General features: G+C 42.5%; 1 long non-coding RNA gene across 3 annotated transcripts in view; it reads right to left on the reverse strand.

Moving 5' to 3' along the window:
• LOC148049255 (uncharacterized) overlaps positions 1 to 17,160 on the reverse strand; it is a 302,843-nt gene that overhangs the window by 184,822 nt on the left and 100,861 nt on the right. The window lies entirely within an intron of this gene.

Below are 17,160 nucleotides of genomic sequence, written 5' to 3' on the forward strand. Positions count from 1 at the left end.
GATTAAGCAGCTAATAAGCCCTAGAAACCCTGAAAGGAACAAGTACCTGATTAATCTATTAATCATCAGGTTTATAATCCTGTCTACTTCTTTTACTCATTAATACTATAATAATAAATAGGAATGTTTGAAAGTATATTCTGTCAATTTTAAACTTTCTCATTTTTAAGATAAAAATGATAAAGATCTTTAGGAAAGAAACTTGGTGCATTAGTGATGACTGGAGCAAAGGAAAACCAGCTCCAAACCACAAGATAAATTTGCTTACAAATATCACAGCTAACGTGTCATGGATATCAGATGGTTTTAAACTCTGTAAAATCTTTAGTATACTTAAAAAACGTGCATTATCTTAACTAAGAAGGTGCTAACAGCATCCAAAAGAGTCACATTTGATTGTAAAAGGAGAAAAAAAATAAGAGATATACTTTAAAATAATCAAGAAAACCAAATCTCTCATAGTGCATGTACATTATTTAAAAGTACAATAACTGACTCCCAACTCGAATGTATTTCACAAAGTACAGGTAGTCCTCAACTTACAACAGTTTCATTCAGTGACCGTTTAAAGTTTCAAAGACACTGAAAAAAGTGATTTACGACTATTTTTCAAACAACCATTGCAGGATCCTCATAGTTATGTGATCAAAATCCAAATGCTTGGCAACTGGCATATATTTAAGACAGCTGCAGTGTTCCAGAGTCATGTTATCACTTTTAGCAATCTTTCTGACAAACAAAATTAATAGGGAAGGAAGTTTCAATTAGTAACTGTGTTAATTCGGTTAAGAACTGTGGCAAAAAAAGGTTTAAAATGGACAAAAGTCATAACTGTCCTGCTTAGCAATAGAAATATACAATCACAATTGAGCCCAAAATTTCAGTTGTTAAGTGAAATTTACCCCCTTTTACAACCTTTCTTGCCACAGTTCTTAAGTGAATTACTGTAGTTGTTAAGTTAGTGACACCGTTGTTAAATGAATCTGGCTTCCCCATTGACTTTGCTTGTCAGAAGGTCACAAAAGGTGATCACGTGACACCGGGACACTAAAAATATTAGTTGATTGCCAAGCATCTAAATTTTGATCACGTGATCGTAGGAATGCTGCAACAGTTGTGTGAAAAATGGTCATAAGTTGCTTTTTTCAGTGCTATTATAAAACTTTGAATGGTCATTAAATGAACTGTTTTAAGTCGAGGACTATCTGTACCCCTTATATTGATCCATGGTTACATCATAACTGGAATACTGAATGTGTGTGTGTGCGCGCGCATTTGTGTGAAAATACTTTTTTTAAAAAAATAGAGAAAAACTGAGTGCACAGGTACACAATCCATATATATGAAATCATACCTAATATGGAGAAACTAGACAGGCTTCTTCTCTGAAATTACTAGGACAAGTGGTCATGCGATGAAACTGACCGGGAGGGTATTTAAAACACAACAGAGGAAAACACTCCTTCACACAGGAAGGAGTTCCAAATACCATGTAAAATTAAATCAGAGTCAAAGCCAAAACTATGCTTAAAGTTCCAATTTAATAAAGCAGGCATGTTGGCATAGTGCTATGGGATTCCGACTCTGGAAGTTACATCAGAATCCCACCCAGTTAAAAGTTCATGATCTTGCCCCCACACCCACAGTCCATCACATGGTCCAATCTTCTTCTTCCACGCTGGCGTCTACGCCTAACTGCTTCCGGTCAGGTGTAGAGTTTAGAGTTTAGAGTTTAGAGTAATTTATTTATATGCCGCCCTTTTCCCTGGGGGGACTCAGGGCGGCTTACAACTCGAAAAGGGGAGGGAAACAAACAATTAACACATAAGACAGTACATCATTAAAAGCACAACATTCATACTATTCGGGTGGGTTACAGTCTTTAACCCCAGGCCTGACGGGATAGCCAGGTTTTAAGGGCTGTGCGGAAGGTCTGGAGGGTGGTGAGGGTACGAATCTCCACGGGGAGATCGTTCCATAGGGTCGGAGCTGCCACCGAGAAGGCTCTCCTCCGCGTGGTTGCCAGTCGACATTGACCGGCAGATGGGACTCGGAGGAGGCCTAATCTATGGGATCTAATTGGTCGAGTGGAGGTGATTGGCAGTAGGCGGTCTCTCAAAAGGTGTAAAGGTTTGGGAGACAAAAGATGACCTTGAGCTTCTAGGAAGGATTTTTTTATTTTGAAAAAAACACATTCTACCCTTTGCTATTCCCCCCCTTAATAAGAGTGTGGCAGGCCAAAGATTCTTAAAGGAACCGCTGCAGGCCTGACAGTATATACCACAAGACATGGAATACCACAAGACATGATGAGATCCACTCTTTTCTCTTCCTCTGAGGGTGAGGAAGTGCCAAAGCAAGAAGAGGCCTTGCAGTGAGTTTGCTGCACAGTCGACCTGGAAAGATGTTCTTGCACTTCAGTCAAGCCAGGTCTTGTGATCGGCACATCCATCTGGGCTTTACAAAGTTACGCCTCAAGATTTGGAGTCACAGGTTGAGCAACTTGTCCAGGAACACGGAGCTGCCTGACGCTCTGTCATTCTTCACCTCGTCTGAAACCTTGCTTCACCTCGCCTTGCCTCGTTCTGTTTGTTTAGCTTCACCTCAAGTCAATCCCATTTTACTTTGCCTCATTTTGCCTGAAGTCTGCCACTGGATCAAAGGCTCGCCTGAATGGCTATTAAGCAGCTAAGGATTTCTCTTCTGTGGCCTGACCAGTCTGCTATCTAACAGCCAGGGAAGATAAACTTATTGTTTTAGCCAATATCATTAACCTCCGTGGCTATTTTTTTCCTTGGCATCTAAATGCCCCACCTAAATGTCCCATTTCTGGTCTGAAATGTCCCCATATGAATATCCGAGGGGGGAAAAAACACTACTCAGACTTATCACAGAATAAAATGGTCCTGAAATATTAAAACACAAAGCTATTCTGCTTTATATAGCAATAGCAATAGCAGTAGACTTATATACCGCTTCATAAGGCTTTCAGCCCTCTCTAAGTGGTTTACAGAGAGTCAGCATATTGCCCCCAACAATCTGGGTCCTCATTTTACCCACCTCGGAAGGATGGAAGGCTGAGTCAACCCTGAGCCGGTGAGATTTGAACCGCTGAACTGCTGATCTAGCAGTAGCCTGCAGTGCTGCATTTAACCACTGCGCCACCTCGGCTCATCGCCCTAACCCTCGGCTCATCACCCTAACCCTAACCCTAACCCTAACCTTAACCCTAACCCTAACCCTCGGCTCATATTACAAATGCTTGAGAGATTGGTGCCTTTAACACACCCTGCCAGGTAAGGTCACAGCTGAATAGATTTCCTTCCACACCTAGCAGTCCAACTTCCAATTGCAAGAAGTCTTAAGCTGCTAGAGAGGCCGCCTGCCGTTACAGAGATCTCTGTAAATAAAGAAGTAGGAACCAAGGCCGTCTGGCTTCGCTTAGCTCTCGTTGTGTGCAAGAAGCTGCTTTCAGGGCCAGTGAATTGCCCTGAAGGAGAGGCCAGAAATGCAGACTGTATCAACAGACACTTCCTTTGAGGAATATGAAATAAGAACAATGTCTTACTCATAAGAAAGAAAGAAAAAAACAGGCCTATCATACCACATGGGGGTGGGGGACTTGCAAACCAGCAAGTTCCCCACCCCCTGCTTTTAAAAAGAGTATATTTACATAAGGAAGGAGAGATGTGCTGTTAATCGGCAAGATAAATGCCTGTCCGTTACTTATCAAAGCCCATGGGTGAAATGACAAGAAACAGGGATTATGATAAAAGATTGGTTGCCAGTTGACCACCAAAAGCAACACAGGTCTAAGAAATCCATTATGTTTCAGAACAGTCTTTTCCAGCGTAGAAAATTATTCCGGGAGCTGTAATCCTAACGTATTTTGGAATGCGTCCCAAGCCACACAAAGACTGCATGCGTATTACTGCAATCAGATCAGATGATTTTTGCATTGTTCCGTGTGGTTATGTTTTATTGCCCAGCAAGTTATTCATATGAAATAATTAGGCACTTTCATTGTGCCTTAGGTACCCGATCATTCTCAAAATGGATAAAACTAGTTTATTAGCATAAGCATGTAACAAACTTGGCATGACAAGCTGTCACTGGTTCTTTATATCAGTGTTTCTCAACCTTGGCAACTTGAAGATGTCCGGACTTCAACTCCCAGAATTCCCCAGCCAGCATTCGCTGGCTGGGGAATTCTGGGAGTTGAAGTCCGGACATCTTCAAGTTGCCAAGGTTGAGAAACACTGCTTTATATATACCCAAGTCAAAGTTGGCTCCAAAACCCAAGAGAGCCAACACAACCACACATATCCCTAGGTATCTCTCTCTCTCTTACACACACACACACACACACACACACACACACACACCACACACACACACACAGAGGCTGGTACTCATTGCTAGCTACTCCCACTTCTACACCTCCTTTCCCTCTTCTACACCTCCTTCTACTGCCCTCCCAAGTACTACTTCTTATGAGTCTTACTGCTGGAGAACAGTATCTCTTCCTATCTGCTCTGGGCTACTTCAGACTGCTTTACACCTTCCCTCTCCCCCGCAAACCAACAAAGCCAGCTGCCTCATTGCTCAGTTTTTACAGCCAACAATTGCTGTGCTGACTAGGGAGAGGACTTGGGGACAGGACAATAGCAGAACAGGTGCTAGCCATTATGCAGGCTGCCTGTCCTCTCACAGAACCATTTGTCCACATTATATAATGTACTCTAAGCTTTTTTATTATTATTATTTCATACTTTTAAGCTTTCCCTTTTTTTTCAAGTTTATGTCTCCAAAGGGTGGACTTTACTACAAATCAGTATCTCGCCATCCATTTGCAAATAAATGTTAGGTCTTTTATAAACAATGAAGTGGGATGACGAAACGCACAACCATTCCAGAGAGGGAAAAATACTACCATTATGGCTTATCCCATGAAAATGAGCATAATGTAGCTGAGTGTTGATCAATGTGCAGTAGCTAAAAATGCAAATTGGCTCTTCTCTAGGAATAAAACTGCCAATATTAGTATTTTTCAAGAACCCACATCTGACTGTTTAGCAAGTCCCATCTGACTGCAATTCAGCAATCTCTTTCTTCAGAATAACAGACATCCTTCATATGACGTGTAACAGCCACAGCCACCCTAACTTACCATATTGTCCCATAACAGTAGTTAACACACCAGGTTTTTATTTTTAGAGGCAATCAAAATATCCAAGCAACTGAATTTAGTAACTCAAAAGGAAGAAAGTGGTGACCTATTTTCAAAGCTAGTCATTTCAAAATTTCAACATTTCTATTTTAGTCAGGCTGTTGTTCCAAAAACTTTCTAAAAGTCTTTTTCACTTTTTTCCTTGTCTGAGAAAAGGACAAGGAAGATATATTGGGCCACCTCAATAGCCTATGCAATAGAACCTGGGCTCCACAACTTGTTCTTCTTGCAAGGAATTCAGGCACAATGAAGTCTTCAGCAATGTGCAAACAACTGTAGATATTAATTCTGAGAATGAATCACTCACAGCTGGAAGAGAAGTAACCCTTATAAATGTGAAAATGTTAAGAAACTAAGTTACCGAATATCTGAGCATTTTTTTTATCACCCTACAACATTTTTAGAAATTCTGGAAATGTCTAAAGTTAAGCCTATGATGACGTGAAAGCAAGAACATTTTTAATGAATTTCCACAGATTTGTTATTTGGAAAGTAAAATATTTAATTTTTTTTTAAAAAAGCCACACTTCTTTCCTAACAACAAAAAAATGTTTTCTAATGTCAAATAAACTGATTTGTGTTTCAGGATTGTGGAAAAAGTCTGCTTCTTGTACTCCTGAGTTAACCTATTGAATAAAATAAACTCTTGAAGGAATTACATTCCTGACCATTTTAGCAATGAAAGAAAAATCTAAATGTCCCAACCAAGAAGACAACGCAGATAAAAGCATGAATTAGAGGGAAACTAGACTCAACTGTCTAGACCAGCAGGATCCAGTAAACTGATATATAAATGTGATGAAGACAAAGTATCTATTCTTATTTGTGTTTGGAAATATGAACACCTGGACAGAGAAAAAAGGGGGGAAATGAACAAAAAGCTTTTTTTATTTTAAAGAAAGTAGCTCTGGGAAGACAGAAAAGCTTCACTCAACAGGCAAAGCTTCAGATTTCAAAAGTTGGTGAAAACAATAACATGATAAAGAAAGAGTGGTAGCTGCTTTTAGAGATCTTTACACTCAGAAAGTAAGACTGACTAAACCACCTTTCAAATGGCATTTTGAACTTTGTTTTGCTTTTTCCCTTAAAAATTGTTTTGGCTGTGCCTGCCTGATAAAGTGGAGATGGAATGCAAAATATATTTTATTATAATATTGATGGTTTTTGTTTTCAGCTATCCGTTTTTCCCCCACCTGATTTTTCTAAACAGCAAAAGATGTGACATTCCTTTGAGTACAAAAACCTGTAGTACAGCTAAATCAACGTGTTAAAGTAAACTCAACCAATACCATTATGATAATCTAAACAAACTACACTGTATATTTCAATTTAATACACAAAGTATACAGAATAACATTCAGAATATATTGTATAAATTTACAAAATTATTTCCAAACTACAGAATTTATGTACTTTAAGTCCACAAATGTCTATTCCCACTCTTTCTAGCACTTTCAAAAATTTCTAAAACCTTCTCTCTCTATTCATTCTATAGTATATCACTATAAGATTTTTTAAATGCATATTTCTATTGTTATCATCCTAAGAAGCATAATTTGGCTCCTTGGCTGCAAAAAGTAGTCCAAGACAAGTAGGCATTGCTTTGAGGCCTAAATTTAGTGGTTTATCACGCACATCTCCAGATTTTTTTGCTAACATTGCACTGACTGTGACTACAAAGGTCTGTGCCAAGTTATTAGCCAGACTACCAAATCAGAGTCCCTTAATTTCCAGTGGAAATATTGTGTTTGTATTCGTGTCATCACATGTGTGAGTTAATTACCCCTGCTTCAGGCACTGTGCTTGACGAGGCATGAGACTGACAAAGCTTGTAGCTCTTTTCGTGTAGAAAGTTCAGAATGCTAAATAAAACAACAGAGGAAAACTGGCCCAGGAGGGAAATTATAGAAATTCTGTTTCTATAAACCATGCAAAGGTAAAGGAAAGAAACAGCTTGGGTGAGATTAAAGGGCTATCTTTTTACAAGTAGTCCTCAACTTACAACAGTTCATTTAGTGACTTTTAGAAGTTACAACGGCCATTGCAGCATCCCCAGGGTCACCTGATCAAAATTACGAGGCTTGGAAACTAACTCACATCTATGACCATTGCAGTGTAATTACGTGATCATCCTTTGTGACCTTCTGATACACAAAGTCAATTAGAAAGCCAGATTCATTTAATATCTGTGTATTAATAATTTAGCAACTGCAGTGATTCACTTAACAATTGTGGCAAGAAATGTTGTAAAGTGAGGCAAAATTCAATTCACAAATGTCTCACTTAGCAACAACATTTATGGGGCTCAATTGTGGCCGTAAGTCGTTGGCAAACCTGTACCACATATTTCATAGGAGTTTCATAATATCCCAAGCAAATGAATTCATCTTGTATTTGGCATACCAGATTCTGCAAGGAGATAAACATGGCCGTCCCTGGTAAAAAGAGCCACAACATTCACAGAGCAGCAACTAGGGTCTGGGTGCTGTTTTCCTGTGGTTTCGGCGGGAGGGGCTGCAACAGGGTTTGTTACAGCCTGATTGGTCCAGAGACTGAGGGATTTTTCTTAAGTATCCTCCTTTCCCTCTCGGCTCCCAGTTTCCCTCAGTCTTTGGTCCAAGCACTAGCTGTGGCTCCAGTGAGGTATTAAAGTAACTTGTGATAAAGATTCGATAAACTAGATATTCTAAAATTAATTCTAAACAAATTGCCATTAGAGAGACGTTTCTGTCTCACGAAAGAGAGCAGGGGGCTTCGCCTCCAGCTCTGCGGCAACCTGAGAGCTGCCTGCCCCTTCTGAGTGCAGCGGAGGCCGTTTCCGCTAATTTCAATGTGGCTCAAACACGGCCTCTAGCGATCACTTTTAAAAGCTCTGGCCGATTCTGATCGGATTTCAGCGCCGCTGCCGCTGGGGCCTCGCCGTGGCTTAAAAGACCTGCCACGGCTCGTTTAATCATTGGAGGGTGCGCCGATTGGATTTGTCAGCCGGTGCAGTGCAGAGCGGCCCTCAGAACAGGAGGACTGCAAATAAGCTGGGCGCAGGAGTCTTTCAGACTCAGCTCGCTAATCCCTCAGAGCTACTTCAAAGTTGTGATCGCCTGATTCTTCACCCATGAGGCACGGCGGTCATTTTTGGTGCGACCTCGTGGGTGGCGGCCTTTTGCCGCGTTTTCCAGCAATGGCCAAATCGAAAGTTACTTGGAGGCCCGCAGGAGACAAGGTGCGCAAGGCTTCATGAAGCGACTGCAGCGAAGCCAGAGATCGAGGCAGGCAGGCACCCACAGCCATCCTCAGACACGTGAGTGATGCATGGCCTCCACAGTTCCAGATCTACAGGCCCAAGGAGATCTAGCAGAGGAGGGCCAGGGCAGACTTAGGCCTCCAGCTGACCAGCACCCTTCCAGAGCTGCCGCTAGGGATGAATCCAGAAGACAAAAAGCCCTGGAAAAACAGATGGCTAGGGCAGAAAGACTGGCGCAGGTGACTAGGCCTGAATCCCCTAGCAGATCTAGATCTCTGATTGGGCCCCATTCTCAAACATCTGGATCGCCCCTAGCGGCTTCAATAGTGATAGCAGTTAGACTTATATACCGCTCCATAGGGCTTTCAGCCCTCTCTAAGCGGTTTACAGAGTCAGCATATCGCCCCCACAGTCTGGGTCCTAATTTCACCCACCTCAGAAGGATGGAAGGCTGAGTCAACCTTGAGCCGGTGAGATTAGAACCGCTGAACTGCAGATAACAGTCAGCTGAAGTGGCCTGCAGTACTGCACCCTAACCACTGCGCCACCTCGTGCTTCAGTCCTTCCTCTCCCTCTATTTCTCTTGCAAGGCACCGCAGGGGGGTGGCCTCCCCTTCTCCCCCCATCTCACCTAGAGCCTATAGGGAAAAGGTGGAGGACCCAGGAGAAGGGGGAGCCCGGGACTACCTACTGGCAGCCCTAACCTGTACCCTCCCCTGGTACACAGGTTTCCCACATGGGATCCCTCCCTGGTTCTTGGAGCCATTACAGGTGCCCCCTTCAAGCTGTTGAGGACCGTGCACCTTAGGTTCCTGACCCTGAAGGTGATTTTCCTTGTCACCGTCACTTCGACTAAACGCATTTCCGAGTTGGGCGCTTTGTCATCCAAGGAGGATTTGTGCCAATTCCACCAAGACAGGGTTGTCCTGAGGTTAGATCTGACCTTCCTGTCAAAGGTCAACTCCTTATTCCATAGGTCGCAGGAGGTCATCTTTCCCAACTTCTGCCCCTCTCCTTCCCACGGGAGGGAGATACGTTGGCACCACCTAGATGTCCGCCGCGCCCTACACATTTATCTCAGGCATACATCTCCTATCAAGTGGTCAGAGGCCCTCTTCCTGTCCTTCCAACCTAGCCCGCTAGGGGCTAGGGTGTCTTCCGCCACCATAGGCAGGTGGGTGCAGCAGGCCATCATGGAGGCCTATCAGGCTGTTCACCAGGTTCTACCGCAGAGCATCACCACCCACTCCACCAGGAGCGCGGCTACCATGGCTGCCTGGGCTACCAGGGCTCCGCTGGAGGATATTTGTAGGGCGGCCACCTGGACCTCTCCCTCTCCCTTTATTTGGCACTATCGCCTTGATTGTTTTGCTTCGCCAGATGCAGCCTTTGGCCGTTGGGTACTCCAACAGGTGGTGACCCCCCCTTCCCTGGAGTCAACAACCCGCCCTGGGACTTAGCTTGGGTATGTCCCTGTTGTAGCCCCTCCCACCGAAACATTTCTTTTCTGTAGTAGAGGTGGGAGGGGCTACTTTTCCACCCTTGGTTTGATCAGATGGGGTTGGGGTGGTCATTGTTTTTTTCTCGGTGTATGTGGTGTTATTTCCTTACATGATGCTGTCAGCTTTTCCATTCGACCTCGTGAAACTGGGAGCCGAGAGGGAAAGGAGGATACTTAAGAAAAATCCCTCAGTCTCTGGACCAATCAGGTTGTAACAAACCCTGTTGTAGCCCCTCCCGCCTCTAGCACAGAAAAGAAACGTTCAGGTAAGGACCTACATTCTTTTTCAGTAATAACCATCAGTTTTATTGTCACATCCAATTTAAAAAGAAGACATCCACTATTCGGTGCAACTGCATCCGTCTGTCAAGCACATCCACTTTAACACTAACCACAACAGCAATTTGGACTAGAAAACAGAATTATGAATGGCAACTGACAGAAATAATAGAATGGAGATTCTAACACTTTGTATTTTGAAATGTGAGCATTAAACCACCATAACATTATGCCAAGAAGCAGAACAGTCAAAAGTTTACGATATTCTTTTCCTCTTCACTAAAAAAAAGGGGGGAGGGGATTTTAACATGTAGATCATTCAGCTGATGAGCTCAGCAGTAAACTATTAATATTTTAGCAATAACAATAGCAATAGCAGTTAGACTTATATACCGCTTCATAGAGCTTTCAGCCCTCTCTAAGCGGTTTACAGAGTCAGCATATCGCCCCCACAGTCTGGGTCCTCATTTTACCCACCTCGGAAGGATGGAAGGCTGAATCAACCTTTGAGCCGGTGAGATTTGAACCGCCGAACTTCAGCTTAGCAGTCAGCTGAAGTGGCTGCAGTATTGCGCTCTAATTACTGCGCCACCTCGGCTCTTATTTTTAATAACTGCCTCACAATATAAGGTCAGCATCAGTGGTGGGATTCAAATTTTTTTACTATCTGTTCTGTGGGCGTGGCTTGGTGGGCGTGGCGTGGCTTGGTGGGCATGGCAGGGGTAGGATACTGTAAAATCTAGGTTTAGGTTTCGTTTTATTTATATGCCGCCCTATTCCCAGCAGGACTCAGGGCAGCGCACAAACCCAAAGGGGGAAAGGGAAACACAAAAACTACAAATACAAGCATTTAAAAATAACCAACAGACACACAAATCGAGAGGGGAAGGGAACTCATCAACCCCAGGCCTGCTGACACAGCCAGGTTTTAATGGCTTTTCGGAAGGCCTGGAGAGAGATGAGGGTCCGAATCTCTGCGGGGAGTTCGTTCCAAAGGGCCGGAGCTGCCACAGAGAAGGCCCTCCCCTGGGTAGTAGCCAGATGGCATTGGCTGGTAGACAGAACCCGGAGGAGGCCAGCCCTGTGTGATCTAATGGGTCTTTGGGAGGTAATTGGCAGCAGGCGGTCTCTCAAGTACCCAGGTCCAATACCATGAAGGGCTTTATAAGTGACGACTAGCATCTTGAGCGTATCCGGAGACCAATCGGTAACCAGTGCAGCTCGCGGAGGATAGGTGTAACGTGGGTGTACCGAGGTGCACCCACAATCGCTCGCGCGGCTGCATTCTGGACGAGCTTTAGTCTCCGAATGCTCTTCAAGGGCTGCCCCATGTAGAGCGCATTGCAGTAGTCCAGTCTTGAGGTCACGAGGGCATGAGTGACTGTTGCGAGTGCCTCCCGGTTCAGGTAGGGACGCAATTGGTGCACCAGGCGAACCTAAAATCTCCATTCTCTACCCACTCCAGGAGACGGTTACTGCAAAATCTCCATTCCCTCCTGATCAGCTGGGACTCGGGAGGCAGAGAATAGATGGGGGCGGGGCCAGTCAGAGGTGGTATTTACTGGTTCTCTGAACTACTCAAAATTTCCACTACTGGTTCTCCAGAACAGTATTCAGCAGGTTCTGACCAGTTCTAGTCCGTATCCTCACAAACAAAACCAACGTAGTTGTATGTTGGGGAATTACCAGTATGGCCAAATGCAAAGTGCCCTGGGGCTTTACACATGAAGTGTAAATGATCTAAAACTTGGACAGGCTTAAAAATGTACTTTAGCTTATCTTCTTATTGTGTCTGCTATCTAAAAAGGGGATAACAACTTTCCTCCCCCAGTCACAGAGGTTTTCAAAGCTTTTCTGCTCTTTTAGGCTACTCTCATGTATATCTTTCCTTTTTTTTTCCTGCATCAGATTAAATAGCCACTTGTTTGAAAATTGTTCTCATGCAAAAAAAAAAAAAACATCCCTTCAAAAGATTTCAAAAATAGCAGAGAAGTTATATTTCAGCTATAGCTTGCTTTACAAATAATTAAGCCATATAAACAAATAGAGCAGACTTAGATATATTCTGCAAATTAACTTAAAGAGAAGTATGCAAAATGATATTGTATTACCAATTCAGCAAAATGCAATGTTCTAATGCCAAAATAAATGTGCAGATTGGATTGAACTCCTGAACCTCCTCTATGGTGAGTTCATTTGGAGTTTTTCCTAATAAGGAGAGTGGTCAACCAGCTATGATTCTTTGGGGGGGGCGGAAACAACCCACTAACCACATTTCAACTCAATACAGCTTAGTAAAACATTAAAGTAATTTAAGAAAATCTCTCTACTATTTCCTATGGAAATTTTAAAATTACCAAGCAATAAAAGAAAGATAGGAAGTTTAGTACTTTAAATTAGAGTATATAACACATCTTGGAAAGTTTCTATTCCAGTTTGAAAGCCCTTATTACGGCACTGCTGCTTTTAACTAAATGCCTTGTAACGGAAGACATGTGCTATTATGCATGATCTCATAACTCAATTTCCTCAGGTATCTATCCTGCAGCAGGAAGCAACTTCCGTTCACAGAGCCACATGTTAATCTTTTAATTACGGACTTTCAAACATAAATCATAGGTTCACTGAAATGGCTTAAGTCATTTTGGTTAAGGGAATCCTTCAGTGAACGTGCATTAGACAAGAGTTGAACCAGGAGTGGGCTGCTGGGAATTTGCAGGGGTTCAGGAGAACCTCTAGCCAAGATTCTGTGCAGTTTGGAGAACCCCCAAATCCCACTCCTGGCTCGCCCCTCCCCATCCCTCCCATTCAGCCCATTTGGATGCAAATAAGTTCAGGGCATGCACGGAGGCTGAGGGAGGGCGAAAAATGGCCCTACCGGAAGTTCGGGAAGGCTAGAAACAGGCCCAGTTCCAGCCTCCAGAGCTTGGGGAGGCCCTTCCGGAAGCTCAAGGAAAGCCTCCGGAGGCCGGGGAGGGCAAAAACACCTCCCCCTGCAGTGGTGCAGGAGGCTGGCTAGGCCACGCCTGCCATGGCCACGCCCACCCAGCAACCAGGCAGAGAACCCCTTGCTAAAATTTTGAAGCCCACCTCTGAGTTGAACTATTTTATGTCAGTAGAAGAGATTGCTCTTCTGCTCTCTCTCAGCCCAATCCACCTCACAAGTTGTTGTTGTGGGGAAAATAGGGAGGAGGAAGGTGCGTTGGTTACGTTTGCCACCTTGAGTTATCTGTAAAAAATAAAATAAAGGCGGGATACAAATAATAAATAAACAAAATAAAGACCTTAAACAGTTTACTACAAGCACAAACCCAATTATTTCAAATACAGATAATCCTCGACGTGCAACCAAAATTGGGCCCAACATTTCCATTGGTAAGGAAGACAGCTGTTAAGTGAGATTTTATGACCTTTCTTGCCATAGTTGTTAAGTGAATCACTGCAGTTGTTAAGTTAGTAACACGGTTGTTAAGTGAATCTGCCTTCCCCATTGACTTTGCCTGTCAGAAGGTTGCAAAAGGGGATTACCTGACCCCAAGGCACTGCAACCGTTGTAACTATAAACCAATTGCTAAGCATCTGAATTTTAATTGAAACACTGAAAAAATAATCTAGGATGGAGATGTATATCATTAATATTCTAAAGTATATTCTTTTCTTACTAGGTAGTGACAATTTATGTCTTTAACCAGTAAATGTGAGGGTAAGTGGAGCATATACTGCAAACCAGAGGTGGGTTCCTACCGGTTTGGACCGGTTCAAATGTAGTAAGTAGTAACTCGGCCAGCCACGCACCCGAACCGGTTCTATCGGCAGTGCCATGGGCGCCACCATCCTGGTTTTTGCTTCTGTGCATGCACAGAAGCATTTTTTTACTACTGCACTTCCGTGTGCGCAAAGTGCGTCCCTGAGCAAACCTGCAGTAACAGAAACCAGAAAAAAAATCCCTGCTGCAAATACATTGATGAAACAAGGAGGAATAATATTATAACTTTTACTATTGTGCAAATATTGCATTCTCTTGGAGGTTAGTTCCCCATGTGCTTATTTGTCTGGATTTAATAATATAGGTGGACCTCAACTTACCGAAATTAATTTAGTGACCGGTCAAAATTACATCAACACTGAAAAAATGTGACTTATGACTGTTTTCGTTGCAGCATCCCTATGATCACATAATTAAAATTCAGACACTTGGCAACTGATTCATATTTATGACGGGTGCAGTGACCTAGGATTATGTGATCACCTTTTGTGAACTTCTGACAAGCAAAGTCAATGGGGAAGCCGGATTCACTTTATAACCATGTTCCTAACTTAAGCAACTGCAGAAATTCACTTAACAGCTGTGGAAAATTTGGGGCAAAATTCACTTAACAACTGTCTCACTTAGCAACCAAAATTTTGGCTTCAGTTGTGATTGTAAGTCAAAGACTACCTGTACTTGCTTTTCAATTGGTTAATTTTTTTCTTTTCTCCTCCCAAATTTTAAGATTTGCCGCTTATTGCTTTGTTGGATTTTGTTCCCAATCGAAATTTATGCTAGTAATACAATGCCAGAATCCATTTTAGTGGTTGAAAGATAGACTAGATCCTTTAAATAAATAAAAGTATATTCTACTCAATTGGTTATAATTGGTTATAATTAATGGAGTGGCTATACAGCAATTTTCCCAAACAAATCCTAGAATTTTCCAGCTGTTGCAACCAAGCTTATGTATCTGGGGGACACCCAGGTAGAAGCTGACTGAAATAATGGTGCAAAAGTTTTCAGTCCAATGTTCCTTCCCCTTTCACAAGGACAAACCAACATGGGGGGGCAGGGTGGAATAACAAAGCCAAGTAAAAGCTTAAAAACTAGTATAAGTGAATGGAGTAAAGATCGAAACCTGTAAATGGAATGTATACAAAGATATTAAACCTTCCCGCCCTAATTGTGAAATTTGCCAAATTTGTTATTGGTGAAAACACTATGAGTATTTGTGTGTAAAACTAAATAAAAACCAGTCAGGAAGATCTCTAGGGCAGAGGCTTACAACTTCTTGACCAACAGAGATGAGTTCCGTGGAGGGCGTTTTTTCCGTGGACCAGGAGAGGCATGGTTTCATGCGCTGCTTGGATCCTGCACATGTGTAGATGGGGCTTGGCTCACATGTGCAGCCCGGTTCCTGGAGGGCCATAGAGCAGTGCTCATCCATGGCCCAGGGATTGGAACCCCTGCTTTAGGGCACATCAGGTTCACCAGCTGACCCTTTACATTTTCCTCCATCTAGGACTGTTTTTGGAAGCAATTGCTACTTTTAGGACAGCATTTTGTCAAGTACTCTATTGCCACAGATCAAGCTATCACTTTCCATGGAGGAGACCTATATGCCATAATCTGTTCTTCAGAATATACCACCGTCGCTCTACATGGACTCACCCTTAAAAAGCACTCAGAAGCCGTGGTTTTGAAAAAGCAGGAATAATGTTCTGAATAGCTCCTCCAAGTAGAAATGCTGCACCCTGAATATTTTATAAAACATCAAAAAGCACCATGATATATTGCTTGATCTCTAATTTAAGTGTTATGGGTTTGATTTAAAAATTAGTATGTTTAGAAGCCTTATGATTACAGATACATGCCTCAACATGAAAAATTTAAAGAGCTTTTACCCAATAACTGCCAATTCCAGTGTGCCCATAAAGCAACAAACTAAACATTGCTTTGATAAATACAATGACACTTTTTGAATATTCTGTTGAGTATAATTAAGCAAGAGACATGTTAATAGTTAACCTTATATATAAAAGTATCTATTAAATTACATTTCAAATTTATCTTTAGTTCTCAACATTTTCACAGAATTGCTTACAATGAATTTAACTTGTTAAACCCTGTGAATGACTTTTCTACCAAAACATTCAGTGTTTGTTTTGCAACTTCACTGTTGTTAATTAAAGTGACTTTCCCTCCCCCCTGACATGAAGAGCCGAGGTGGCGCAGTGGTTAGGGTGCAGTACTGCAGGCCACTTCAGCTGACTGTTATCTGCAGTTCAGCGGTTCAAATCTCAGCGGCTCAAGGTTGACTCAGCCTTCCATCCTTCCAAGGTGGGTGAAATGAGGACCCAGACTGTGGGGACAATATGCTGACTCTGTAAACCGCTTAGAGAGGGCTGAAAGCCCTATGAAGCAGTATATAAGTCTAACTGCTATTGCTATTGCTATGTTGACCCCTATTTCCAATTATTTTGAAGCCAAAATAATTTGTATATAGAAGAAATAAAAAATAAGTAAATTATTCCTAGGGTGCAATTTTCTGCCTTGTTCCTTCATAAGAACATAACCCTTTGGTGAAGGTTAACATCTGACAAGTACACAACATAGAGTCAATGTTTGGGCTTAGTGGGCATAGATATAACTATGTGCTATATGGGATTTTCTTTTTGTTGATTACTTCTCTTCATTCAAAACATTCTTGTATACTTATACCCATGCACTAATCAGATATAAAACTGCTGCGCCCTCAGCCTACTTCAATAGGCTTATCAGATCAGTAAATATCAGACATACAGAAGACCCTGTTTTCTCATGGTTTTACTCCTACATGCTTTCCAACTAGTTGGTGAACAGGTCAACAAGCAAAATCTCACTAATTGCTACTTTTTCTAAGTTACTAAAGAAATCCCCACAAAAGATATGAATTTGGACACATAACCTGCCTCTTTATATTAATAGAGCTTTTTACAGAAAGCAGCAGCTGTAAAAGTAAACAGCTAAGTAACTAAGTAAAAGGGGAAAATACCTGCTAAAATATGACATAGCAAATACACCGAGCAAATACACCGAGTTCCATCTGCCGGTCAATGCCGACTGGCAACTACGCAGAGGAGAGCCTTCTCGGTGGCAGCTCCGACCCTATGGAACGA

Source organism: Thamnophis sirtalis, unplaced genomic scaffold, assembly GCF_051295495.1.
Source record: "Thamnophis sirtalis isolate CommonGarterSnake01/CBP01778 unplaced genomic scaffold, rThaSir2_p1.2 scaffold_2, whole genome shotgun sequence".
NCBI classification, from domain to species: Eukaryota; Metazoa; Chordata; class Lepidosauria; order Squamata; family Natricidae; genus Thamnophis; species Thamnophis sirtalis.